Source organism: Dermochelys coriacea, chromosome 19 (assembly GCF_009764565.3).
Source record: "Dermochelys coriacea isolate rDerCor1 chromosome 19, rDerCor1.pri.v4, whole genome shotgun sequence".
NCBI lineage: Eukaryota > Metazoa > Chordata > Testudines > Dermochelyidae > Dermochelys > Dermochelys coriacea.
Window position 1 is genome coordinate 11,314,981 of NC_050086.2, and position 12,490 is coordinate 11,327,470.

At 47.8% G+C, this 12,490-nt stretch overlaps 1 long non-coding RNA gene across 2 annotated transcripts; it reads left to right on the forward strand.

Annotated features, from left to right (window-relative positions):
• The first annotated feature begins 353 nt into the window (after positions 1-353).
• On the forward strand, positions 354-4,858 carry LOC122458283. Of its 2 annotated transcripts, none has more exons than XR_006278258.1 (2): positions 354-1,752; positions 1,912-4,858. It is a non-coding gene; the product is annotated as an uncharacterized LOC122458283 (long non-coding RNA). The 2 variants fall into 2 exon arrangements; XR_006278257.1 differs by having other exon boundaries at positions 2,405-4,858.
• The last annotated feature ends 7,632 nt before the right edge of the window (positions 4,859-12,490 follow it).

Below are 12,490 nucleotides of genomic sequence, written 5' to 3' on the forward strand. Positions count from 1 at the left end.
ATATACTGACATGAGAGCTCTCTCCGGTTGGCATAGAGCAGGGGTGGCCAACCTCAACTTGAGAAAGAGCCAGCGTTTACCAATGTACATTGCCAAAGAACCATAGTAATCCGTCAGCAGCCCCGCATCAGTTCCCCCCCCCCCCACTCTCAGCGCCTTCCACCCACCCAGCCCTGCCGGATCAGTGCCTCCCTCTCCCTCCTAATCAGCTGTTTCGTTGTGTGCAGGAGGCTGGGGGGGGGGAGGGAGAGCAAGGGCACAGCAAACTCAGGGGAGGGGCAAAGAGGGATGGAGTGGGGGCAGGGCCTGTGGAAGAGCCAGGGGTTGAGCAGTGAGCACCCCCTCAGGGCACATTGGAAAGTTGGCACTTGTAGATCCAGCCCCGGAGTTGGTGCCTCTACAAGGAGCTGCATATTAACTTCTGAAGAGCCGCATGTGGGCCACCCGTGGCACAGAGCATCTGCACTATCAGCGCTGCAGCAGCATCTGGGACACTGCTCCACTGTAGTGATTTTGGTGTTGACTATCCCACTGAGTGAGAATTTCATGGGGCTTATCCTCCAAAGTCTTTGGTGCTTCTGAAATTTCCACCCACATATTGAATAAGAATTTAATAGCTCCTGGCTACTAGCCCATACTTCCTTCTCCAAAACTATGTAATCACCAGTCAAACAGATTTAGGGTTTGTAATTCCACCTTATAGCATGAGTTGGTTTTATTTCAAAGCTTTATGAAAAGGTTCTCTAATTTTTTTTTTGGTAGAAAATTACAATAATTTGCAAACAATTGTCCCCTCCTCCCTTTAAAAAAAAATTAAAAAACCCACAACCAGAGTTACCCTCTCCAGAAACAAAGAAAGAAAGAAAGAAAGAAAGAAAGAGAGCAGAATCTGTCTGTAATAACCGAGCAAGAGAGAAGGCACTGCTATCTCCTAACAGGTGTATTGCATTGCTTTATATATGATGCCTGAATGAACTCCAACTTCAATCAAAAGTCCCACTTTAATTGCATATAGATGTATAAGGGAGGCAGTGTAGCTTAGTGGATAGAGCACTTAACCTAGAACGCTGGATTTATTCCTGGTTCTGCCACTGCCCTGCTGTGTGATCTTAGGCAAGTAACTTCACCTACCCGCCCCCCTACAAGTATCTCAGTTTTCCCATCTGTAAAACAGGGATAATGATATCTTCCTCTTTTGTATAGCACTTTGAGATTATCTGATGAACGGTGCTAGATTATTATTTGTTCATAATTATTTACATTTAAAGACAAAATGTCCTGGCCATGGCTCTGGGCACCCTGGCAATGAGGTGGAACCGCAGCCTGCACATGTGAATATCCACCTAGTAGCATAACAGCCTTTGTTCACAGTTAAAGTAAATTAGCTCCATCAGCTGGTAATTTCAAGCAGAAAACAAAACCCCTCCCATTCCTGGAGCACTGCCTAAAAGCCCAAGCCAACAGATGGATTTTGCAACTGGCCCTAAAGATTAAAAGGTTTGGGCTACTTTGCCTTTTTAACCTAGGATCTCAGAACATTTTACAAGCTTCAGTTAATTACGCTTTATAACTCATCCAGGAGGTAGGTAAGCATTATCTTCATTTTACAGGTTGGGAAAGCGAAGGACAAGAAAGATGAAGAGATTTGCCCAAGACCTACAGAATGAGACGTTGGAATGAAACCTTAGAGTCCTGGTTCCCAGTCCCATCTACTCACCAGATGTCTTGATGTCCATTCCTTCCTTTTGATCTGTAAGTCACTTTCTAGAAGTATGCCATCAGTCAATAATGAGGCCTACCGCTCCTGTACTGGTGCCTTACCCTTCTAGTGACATGAGGGAGCCTTCCTTGTTGAACCCCAGCTATTTCTTAGCCAAGACTCCTTTTCTCAAAGGAAATCTCTTACTTCAGAAGGTCCATGCGAAAGGTGTGCAGTCTGCAGCATCAGGAATACCTTCCATTGTGCTTACCAACATAAGGACCAGCAGTAACACTTCAAGAGCACAGTCTGTCAGCCTTCCTCTAGCTGCTGCTTAACGCTCCAACACAAGTCTTATCTACATTAGGGATTTTTCATCAGTGCAAACCCCCTCTGACGTCTGTTGACTGTCTACACTAGGGGTTCCTACTGTTGCAGCTATATTAGTGTTGTTACACACGTGTAAAATCCCTATAGCTAAGCCTGGGGGTCTGATTTTCAAATGTGCTGAGCATTGGCAGTGCCACTGGACTCCAGTTAGAAATGTAAGTGCCCGGCATGTCTGAAAACCAGGGTAATTGGTATTCACTCATGCCGAAGCACGTTGTGCAACCCTGGGTACAGTTTGTGCTTCTCTAAAGCTGCAACTTTTCGTTGCCTCTTTTAATGACTCCGCTAACACTCCACGTGTTCTCCAACCCTTAGATCATTTTGCTGGCTCTTAAGTGCACCCTTGTCAATCCGTTTTAAACTGTGGTCACCAGAACTCTGTGCAGTATTAGTATGAGTCTCACCAGTGCCATACACAGAGTAAAATCAAAGTGCTGCGCTGACTCCCTAGTCCCCTGTTTATACAGCCCAGGATTGCATTAGTCCTTTTTGCTTTGGGGCATAAGATTGCTGAGGAAGAGGGGAGATGTCACCCAGAGAGTGAGCGTCTCCCCACGGCATCAGCTGATGTTGAGGATGCTGGAACGTCTGCTTCCCCGCGCTATGAATGCGCTACACAAAGAGAACTGCAAGTCCCAGAAGGCACCTGCCCTGTTTCTCCAGGGACTCCTTTACCTGTGCAGCCCCGGCTTTGGCTCCGATCAGCTTACCAGTCCAGATGGACGGGGGGAGCGATAAGGTTGCATCAGCCAGACATGCTTTGGCAGCCTGCCCAGCCACAGCCCGGCTCGGGTCTGTCTGTCTGCTTTGCAGAGTGCACAACGCACCTCTGGCAGAGCTGAGGAAGGACTGTGTCTCCTTGGCTGCGGCATCCTAACCAGCTGGCTGATGTGCTAAGCAAAGGGTGGCTGGACAGGCGTGATCCGTTATAAGGAAGTGGGACTGAGAGCTGCAGATTTGGAAACTCCTTGCGGGGATGGGGGCAAGGCCACAGGCAGCACTGGAGAACTAGCACGGGCTGACTCTAGGGGCGTCAAGCACTCAAGTGGCAGAGGAGCTACTTTGTATCTTCCCTGCGCCAGGGTCTGTTTAAGATCCCTTTTACAGGTTTACAGGTTTACACGTTTGCTTCCCCGTGGTCGTGTGCCAGCATGGCAGACACTGATGTGCAGCCTGCTAGAGATGCTGTGGAAGGAGTGGCTGCCCAGCCCAATGCCCCATCCTGAGGAAAGCAGGAAGTGGTGGCATGGAAGGATTTGGATACTGGAAGATGGTGGAGCTGTACAGCAGAGGAGAGGGGACCAGATGAGTAGCAGTGGATGCCCTGGGGCAGGCGCTGCTGAACTGCATTCAAAGTGCCTGCCCTCTCCAGAATGGGCAAGTGAAGGGGGAGCCAGAAGCACAACTGGGTCACCACCAGGTGTCTGTGCTGCTCCTCGGGCTCTCTAGGAGCTGCCCTTTTAGTGAGGTCACAGGGAAAGGCTCCCAGATGCTGCAGACTGCCCAAGTAAGGGTCCAGGCAGGCAGGCAGGCAGGGTCCAGTGGAGCTGCAGTACTGGACTGGATACCACCTTCTAGGCCATGGGGAAGAATGCCAAACAGGTAGCTAAGTCAGTGTCATACACACCACCCACAAAGGGCACCAGGGCTAAGATTCCCATTCCTAGTAGACGTGTCCATATCCCATCCCCAAACCCACCCCCATGGTTGGCCCTGTCCTGTCAGCCTCAGCAAGGAGGCCAGCGACTGTGTCGACTTGGAGAATAAACCATCCTGCCACCCCTCATCCAGAGGAAGCCAGAGTCTTGGGATTGCCCTTGTTATTGTATGTCCCTTTTTGTGAGTGCCCACCTGGTGCTGTACACCAGAGGGCAAAGCAGATGGACAGCCAGGTGAATGGCAGGAGGGTGGCACACAGCATGATGTAAAGGGCTCAGAGCAGTAGCAGCTAAAGATTGCGTGACCTAGTAGCCTGAATACAGGACTGGGACTCGTGAGGTCTTGCGTCTTAATCCCAACTCTAGCAGTGACTTGCAGCTCTTTGCCTTAGTGTCTCCCTCTGTAGCATGGAGTAATGATGTCGTAGAGAAGGGGTCGTGTGGGGATGAATAAGTCAATGCTTTTGTGATAGAAGGGGCCCAGTATTGCTGCCCTGCGGGTCACCATCCTGAGCACCAGAATGTGCAGCCTGCATGTTAGAGGCTGCTGGTCTCTGTTACTGGGTAGCAAGGGAGGTTCGATCAGGCTTTTGCCAAGCTTGTCAGCATTGCTGTAAAGCAAAGAGCAAACCGAGTGAGTCAGGCAAAGCTGCTGACAGCCCAGAGCAGCTGGTAAATGGGAGGAAGCAACACAAACAGCCCAGGAAAAGTGCTGAGATTGCAGGTGACCGATTTTATGCCTCTAATTGGCTGTGGATGGATCACCAGAGGCTAAGGAGCGATGGGGGTGTCTGATGCCACTCCTTATTGCTGAGTTTATTGCTTACATGTGCTACAGACCAGCCTTGCTCAATCTGAACTGCCTCTCTGCTAATCGGGAGGGGGGGTGCTTTGTGTTTTGGCTCTTGTGTAATAAGCTCTTCTCTGTAGGCAATTGCATGCATGCAGCCTGTCTTTTCAGGACTGTTGTAGGCTCTGAGCAACTGCTTCAAGCAAGGTTAGGTCTCTCGTGGCGTTTGCCTCAACGTTTTCTGATTAGATATTTTTTTCTCAAATATTTTGTGTTATCTGCAAGTGTCTCTGCTGAATTAAATCACCAGTGTTGACCTTTGTTTCCTGTCCTAAAGAGTTGCATAATCTTTTTGTACGCTGTTAAACAGCTGGTGCGTTCTGCCCCGGAGGTGGTTGCACTTCACTGCTAGGTAAAGTGAATTCTGGAAATCAAGAACATGTTTCAGTATTCATCAGGATAAAAGATGCTTTGTGAATGGGATATGTTATTAAGTGATGGATCCATTGAACTAGTGAATCAGGCACAAAGACACCTGGGTTCTTTTCCTGGGCTGACCATTGACCTATTCTGTCTTTGTGGGCAAGTCACTTCCCCCTCTCTGTGCCTCAGTTTCCCTTCCCCATCCTTTGCCTGTCTTGTCTAATTAGATTGTAAGCTCTTCAGGGGAGAGACTCAGTATAGCACATAGCACAGTGGAGGCCAGATCTTGGCAGAGGGCTGCTTGCACTATTCTAACAACGAATGACAGTTTCACTTCTGTGGGGTTGAGTTTTGTAAATGCTTATGTATCAGGCAAACAAATCAGTTTCACGCTGGAATGGGGAAGCCTTTCCTGGATTTCAGGGCACATGGAAATGGCCCGTGTGCTGCCACTTGTCAGTGCATATTATTTCTAGGGCTGTCAATTAATTGCGATTAATCGCACTTATAACGATAGAAGACCAGTTGAAATTTATTAAATAATTTTGGATGTTTTTCTACATTTTCAATATTGATTTCAATTACAACCCAGAATACAAAGTGCACAATGCTCACTTTATATAATTATTTTTATTACAAATATTTGCACTGTAAAATGATAAACAAAAGAAATTGTATTTTTCAGTTAACCTCACACAAGTACTGAAGTGCAATCTCTTTATCCTGAAACTGTAACTTACAAATGCTAATTCTTTTTGATTACATAACTGCACGCAAAAACAAAACAGTGTAAAACTTTAGAGCCTACAAGTCCACTCAGTCCTACTCTTATTCTGCCAATCGCTAAGACAAACAAGTTTGTTTACATTGACGGGAGATACTGCTCCCTGCTTCTTATTTACAATGTCACCTGAAAGTGAGAACAGGCATTCGCATGGCACTTTTGTAGCCAGCGTTGCAAGGTATTTATATGCTAGATATGCTAAACATTTGTGTGCCCCTTCATGTTTCAGCCACCATTCCAGAGGACATGCTTCCATGATGATTATGCTCGTTAAAAAAATGTGTCAATTAAATTTGTGACTGTACTCCTTGGGGGGGATAATTGTATGTCTCCTGCTCTGTTTACCCACATTCTGCATATATTTCATGTTATAGTGGTCTCGGATGATGACCCAGCCCATGTTTGTTTTAAGAACACTTTTTCACAGCAGATTTGACAAAATGCAGAGAAGGTACCAATGTGAGATTTCTAAAAATAGCTACAGCACTCGACCCAAGGTTTAAGAATCTGAGAGAGATGAATTGTGGAGCATACTTTTAGAAGTTTTAAAAGAGCAACACTCTGATGCGGAAACTACAGAACCCAAACTGCCAAAAAGAAAATCAACCTTCTGCTGGTAGCATCTGACTCAAATGATGAAAATGAACATGCGTCAGTTCGCACTGCTTTGGATCGTTGTCGGGCAGAACCCACCATCAGCATGGAAGCATGTCCTTCGGAATGGTGGTTGAAGCATGAAGGGACATATGAATCTTTAGCGTATCTGGCACGTAAATATCTTGCAACACCGGTTACAACAGTGCCATGCAAACACCTCTTCTCACTTTCAAGTGACATTGTAAACAAGAAGCAGGCAGTATTATCTCCTGCAAATTGTAACCAACCTTGTTTGTCTGAGTGATTGGCTGACCAAGAAGTAGGACTGAATGGACTTGTAGGCTCTAAAGTTTTACATTGTTTATTTTTGAATACAGTTTTTTGTACATAATTCTACATTTGTAAGTTCAACTTTGATGATAAAGAGATTGCACTACAGTACTTGTATGAGGTTAATTGAAATTTTTTTTTGTTTTTTACAGTGCAAATATTTGTAATCAAAAATACAAAGTGAGCACTGTACACTTCGTATTCTGTATTATAATTGAAATTAATATATTTGAAAATGTAGAAAAAACATCCAAAAATATTTAAAATAAATGGGATTCTATTGTTGTTCAACAGTGGGATTAATATCAATTAATTTTTTTAGTTGCTTGACAGCCCTAATTATTTCACACTGTCATTCTGTGACCCAGTAAGGTACAGCCAGAGCTGGCAACTGAGCCAAACCCCTGAAGTCAACCACAAGGCCCCTGTGTCCCCAGGCACATCGGAGTTGCAGCACAGACCATCCTCCCCATGTGACATTTGCCTCCCTGGGCACTGCACCCACAGTGAGAACATTAATGTCCTCCCCTTGCCCCCTTGACGAGAGAGCTGGGCCCATTCTGTCCCTCTGCAGCCAAAAATCCCTTCACCCACCACGGAAGTGCAGCCAGCTCTGGGGTGAAAAGCTGCAGCCAGAGCACAGAAAAATGGGCAGGGTAAAATTCTGGCTCAAAACCCCAGGGGAAACCTCCCTGCTCTGATCAGAAACCTCCCAGGATCTGTACTGTCCGGATGGGGGTGGGACGGGACTTGGGTTTGAAGAAAGCACCTGGAAAATCACACGCCCGCAGTGAACTCCACATGACTCCACTTATCAGCCTTTGCCAGATGAAAGGCTGAGTAGACCTCTCGGCGGCATCGTTTGAACCCGTGGTTCCAGCGAGTCTAGATGGCCCATACCTGATGCTCAGGGAATAGCCACCCCACTGGCCTGTTAGCTAATGACCCTTGGCTCTGTAAAGCAGTGGAAAACATACCACACATCAAAAATTCTCTTCCCCTGAAAGAGTGGCTTAGCGAACGGTCGTTAATTATTACTCCTATTGTATTACACTTCCCACATGTCTACACTCTGTGCCTGGACTCCCTCAGCAACTGGGAGCACAGGAGAGCCAATGACAGAGCCTGTGTCACTATCACCTGGAAAGCATTTGCAGGCAATCTCATCTGGCCTCCCACAAACCAAGGCCTGCTCTCCTGAACGCACTGGGCAATTCCTCACCCAAGCCTGGAGTCCTGTGTCAGGTGGGGGCTTGGGGATGGAATGAACCTGCAGGATCTGCCCTGCTTCTCCTGCTAAATTTGCTACTGGCGTGGGGGCAGGGAGTTGGACAAAAGAAGGAGCTTGACAGCACGGCACCTGCCCAGTGGTTGGGAGGAGCCCATGCAGGATGATGATTCTGAATTATAATTTGTATGGTGGTAGTACCTGGAGGCCCCAGCACCATTGCAGTAGGTGCTGTATGCACACATAACAAAAATGGTCCCTGCCCCCAAACTGCTTACAGTCTAACAGGTGGCTGCAATAAACGAGCAAGGATGGTAGAAGGTAACAGTGAGAAGATTATGATCAGCTGGAGCGCTGCAGCTGAGAGTGCACATGCAGGTTAGAAGCAGCTTCTGGGACTTGCCTGTGCACTTGGTCCTAAAGCCAATAAGGGATGGATAAAGAAGGGGGTAAGAATAGACAAGGAGCCAGAGATCAATATTATAGGGGCCAAAGAGATGCCTGAGCGATTGGGATGAAAGAAACCTTTTCAAACGGGATGCAGTGTTCTAGGCAACTGCAGTTGCAGAGGAGAAGGCTCTTGAACCAAGCTGGTCAGCGTATGAAACGTTGGAGGTGTGGTGTGAGAAGGATTGGGCAGAGAGCAGGCAGGCTTCAGGCCCTCAGAGGGACCACAGAGTAAAGTGAGACAAAGAGCCTGATTCTGATCTTCCATTCTCTTTACACTGGGCTAACTTCAGCGATTTACACCAGTGTAAGTGAGAGCAGAGTTAGGCTCAAGGCTGACAGGTAAAACTAGAGAAAATCCATGGTTTGTGGCCTTGGATAACAGCAGCCCTTGTGTTTGCAAGTGGGCATGGCAATGTATCTCTTCTTGATCTTCAGGTGCCATGCAGGTCTGTGCATTTCCAGGTACAGGTGAAAGCCAGCAGCAATTGGCCTAACTCCTCCCACCTCTGCACATAGTGTGCTTCTAGGGGCCTCAGGCTTGAAATACCCAGACTCTCTGGAGCCAGAGGTTCAAATCATAACTGGGTCAAATCAGTCTGATCATGCTTGTGTGGCGGGTTGCTTCTTTTGTGTGTGTGTGTGTGTGTGTGTGTGTGTGTGTGTGTGGTGATGGGGGTGTTTGCAGTGAATTGTCAAAATGCAATGTCTTGTCTTGTCTTGTCTGTTCTGTGAGGATGTTAATGATCCTGGGGCTCTTTTCATAGAAGGAGCGGGTTTTACCAGGTGCCAGAACATCCCCTCATGCTGCTGTTAGCTAGTGGGGCTTGAGTGCTTTGCGACCCTGCCCAAGGAAGTAGCACGTCAGGGCAGCATGCTGCCCTCCTATAGCACTTTCCACCATAGGCTCTCTGCTTTGCAAGCATTCATGAAGGAGGCTTCACAGCCCACCCTGCTCTATGTGGCAAAGGGTTACCACCCCCATTTCACAGATGAGGAAGCTGAGTCACAGACAGGCAAGTGACTTGCGCAAGGCCACACAGCAAGTCAGTAGCAGAGTCAGGAATGGAACCCAAGAGTCCTGTCCTCTAGCTACTAGACCACACATCCTCCCTCTTGGGCTTGTTGGTAGCTGGGCTGGGAAGTTACTGAGGGTGGGCATATTGGGAAGAGAGGGTTAGGGGGTCTGCTCTGCTTGCTAGGGGAGACAGTGTGACACAGGGGCACAGTCCCAGACCAGCATGTTAGTAGGCTGCTTGGGGGAGAGAGAGGGCTTTGGGAGCCAAAGGAGAGACCTGCCCTTTCCCCCCCTTGGTAACAGCTCCTGGGGCCCAGGAGGCTGTGCTAGGATAATAATGGAGACGCATGCTCTCATTAACCAGGCTAAAAGGAGAAGCAGCTCAGGGAGCAGGCTGCATCCCAACCTGCTGCTGCTTGGGGCTTTGTCCAAGTCACCGGGTACACAAGAGTCCCTAGCGCTCGGTCCCAGTGCTAATTGCCTCCACTTCCCCCCAAAGCCCAGCTGCTGCTCAAGGCATCTGTCACTCCTGGGCTCCTGACAAACAGCCGAGCTAGTCACACAAGCCATGCAAGCCTCCGCCTCTGACCCTGCGCCGAGGTTAATGAACCTGGGAGAAGCTGCTCCATCCCTTTGCTTTTGCTGTACATGCATACAGCCTTGTAGCGTGGTGGAAGGGGTGAACTGCTGTGAGCTGGTGGTAAGGCTCCAAGGGGAAAGAACTGTTTTAGAGCCGGTGGTGCCCCGTCCTCTCACTCACCGATGCTGTCCAGGCTTAGCAAGGGCTGGTTAGGAAACAGTCCAGGAGAGCTGCAGGGCTACAGGATCTGTAGAGCAGCGTGTTGACATGGTTCTGATCTCCCTTGCGCCAACGTCACCCTGCTGACTCCTGACCTACCCTGGTATGAGAGAAGCCGATTTCCTGCTTTGCCACCTCATGTCGCCATTCAACCTGTGAAAAGTGAGTGTGCAACAGCACCATTGGTGTGAATGAGTGATGAACTTTACACACTCTCTGTCCAGGTGTAAATGAGGAGACAGGATATGAAGCGGGGAAGAAACAGTTTCTGAATGTGCAGTTTGCTCATGGATTGATGCTTTGCCTCTTCTGGGTGCATTGCTGCCTGGAGAAATGGGGGCTGCATTCTGGAGTTTGCCTATGAATTTCAGGCTCGAATCAAATTTTGCCAAGGCTTGGGCTGTTCAGATTTTTTGATTCTGATTTGGGACTGAGAGATGAGTCCAAGCTGAGAGATCTGAAGCTCTGGATCTGGTATGGAACCATCATAAGGAAAAGCCCAGCCTTCCCCAGAGTCCAGGAGGATTTGAGTCTGGGGCTTGGACTTGGCTTCATCTCAAGTCATGTGCAATTTAAAAAGGCAAGTTAAAAAGGCTCTGGCCCCACTTTTTGGCCTCTCCAGAGTTTTAAACCCTAGAGGGATATGGGAGGAGTTGGACCCGATGGATTTACAAGAGAGAGAAGAATCTGAACTCCCTGACTGCACCGGTCAAGTGGTTAAGGATGCTAAACCTTGCTACCATGCTCTGAGCTGCAGTGTGCACAGGTCTGAAGGGAATGGAAGGCAAACTGGGGTCTCTTTGCACAGAAAGGTGGTTAAAGAGCACAGAACATTGTCAAGCCAGAGTTTTGCAGTAAAGCTGCAATTGCAAAATGCTGCTAAAAATAACACTAGTTGTGTGGGGGGCTTTATCAGCCAGATGGAAAAAATCAGTTTGACTGTATAAGCTTCAGAGTAGCAGCCGTGTTAGTCTGTATTCGCAAAAAGAAAAGGAGTACTTGTGGCACCTTAGAGACTAACAAATTTATTAGAGCATAAGCTTTCGTGACCTACAGCTCACTTCATCGGATGCATCCGATGAAGTGAGCTGTAGCTCATGAAAGCTTATGCTCTAATAAATTTGTTAGTCTCTAAGGTGCCACAAGTACTCCTTTTCTTTTTACTGTATAAGCTGTAACTGCAAGCTTCCTCTTTTCCCTTTGTTGTGCTCCTTGCAGGGACTGGCTGAGCGGCCTGCAGTCTCAGCCAACCACGCTCTGCCGTTCCTTCTTGAGCTGCCTATCCATTGGCTGTACTTGGAAGTACCACTTAGCCAAGGTGCAAAGACATATTTTCACCTAACTGGCAGGCGTTTTGGATTGGAGCAGGAGGAGGCTGTTGCCAGGCAAATACAGACCTGTTTGCACAGCTACTTCTGTTTTCTGGACTTTGCCGTGTGTGGCTCTTTCTTGGCACTATTGTCTGGGGCTCTTTCTTTTGTAGAAATTTGGTGTTTGTTATTCAAATCAACGGGGGTGGAAATCAATAGGGGCTGCACCAGGGTAGCTGAGATCAGAACTTGGCACTGCGCTTTCTGTTTGATTGTTCGATGAAATGACGGACCAAGTTCATCTCCGGCGTAGCTCCGTTAATAATGCTGCCAGTTGTTTGGCCTTGTGTGTTGCTTATCAAAATCTGTGCCCTAATGTAGGGATGATAAGCCATGTCTAAGACATATAAGGGACCAGGAATGGGGTGATCTACTCCTAGTCTCTAGTGGATACATCAAAAAAACATACAACTCAATATGAATGGAACACAGGATAGCAGGGGAAGCTATAAGGAAGGGCTATGGAGGAGGGGAACCCAGGACTCTGACTTTCAGCTCTCCCTTTTATTTCAGTCCCGGCTTCCCCTCCTTCTCTCTGCTACTACCCCATAATCCTTCTTTGTTGTCCCCCCCACACTGTGCCATTACCTCGGTGAACAGCATCAATTGTGCTAACCAAGCAGCACTATTCTGTCAGTGTAGCTGCATCTACATTGGGCATTTTGTCAGCACAAGTGTATCATTAGGAGGTGTGGTTTTTTGCCCACCCTGACTGAGAAAGCTATGCCCTAGAAGTGTTAAGCGTAGATGAGGCCTGAGTCCACGCTCGGGTAAACTGATGTGAGAGGAGAATCAGGCCCAGTATGCGTGAATGTTAATCTCCTTGTGGGCCTTGAGTTCCTTTTCCTGACTCTCCATTGCCCTACACCTAGTGCTGCCATATAAACACATGCAAAAGTGAGCGGAAACGCTACTGTTCTAATTTTGTAGCATTTTATATCCACTTTGCACTTGTGT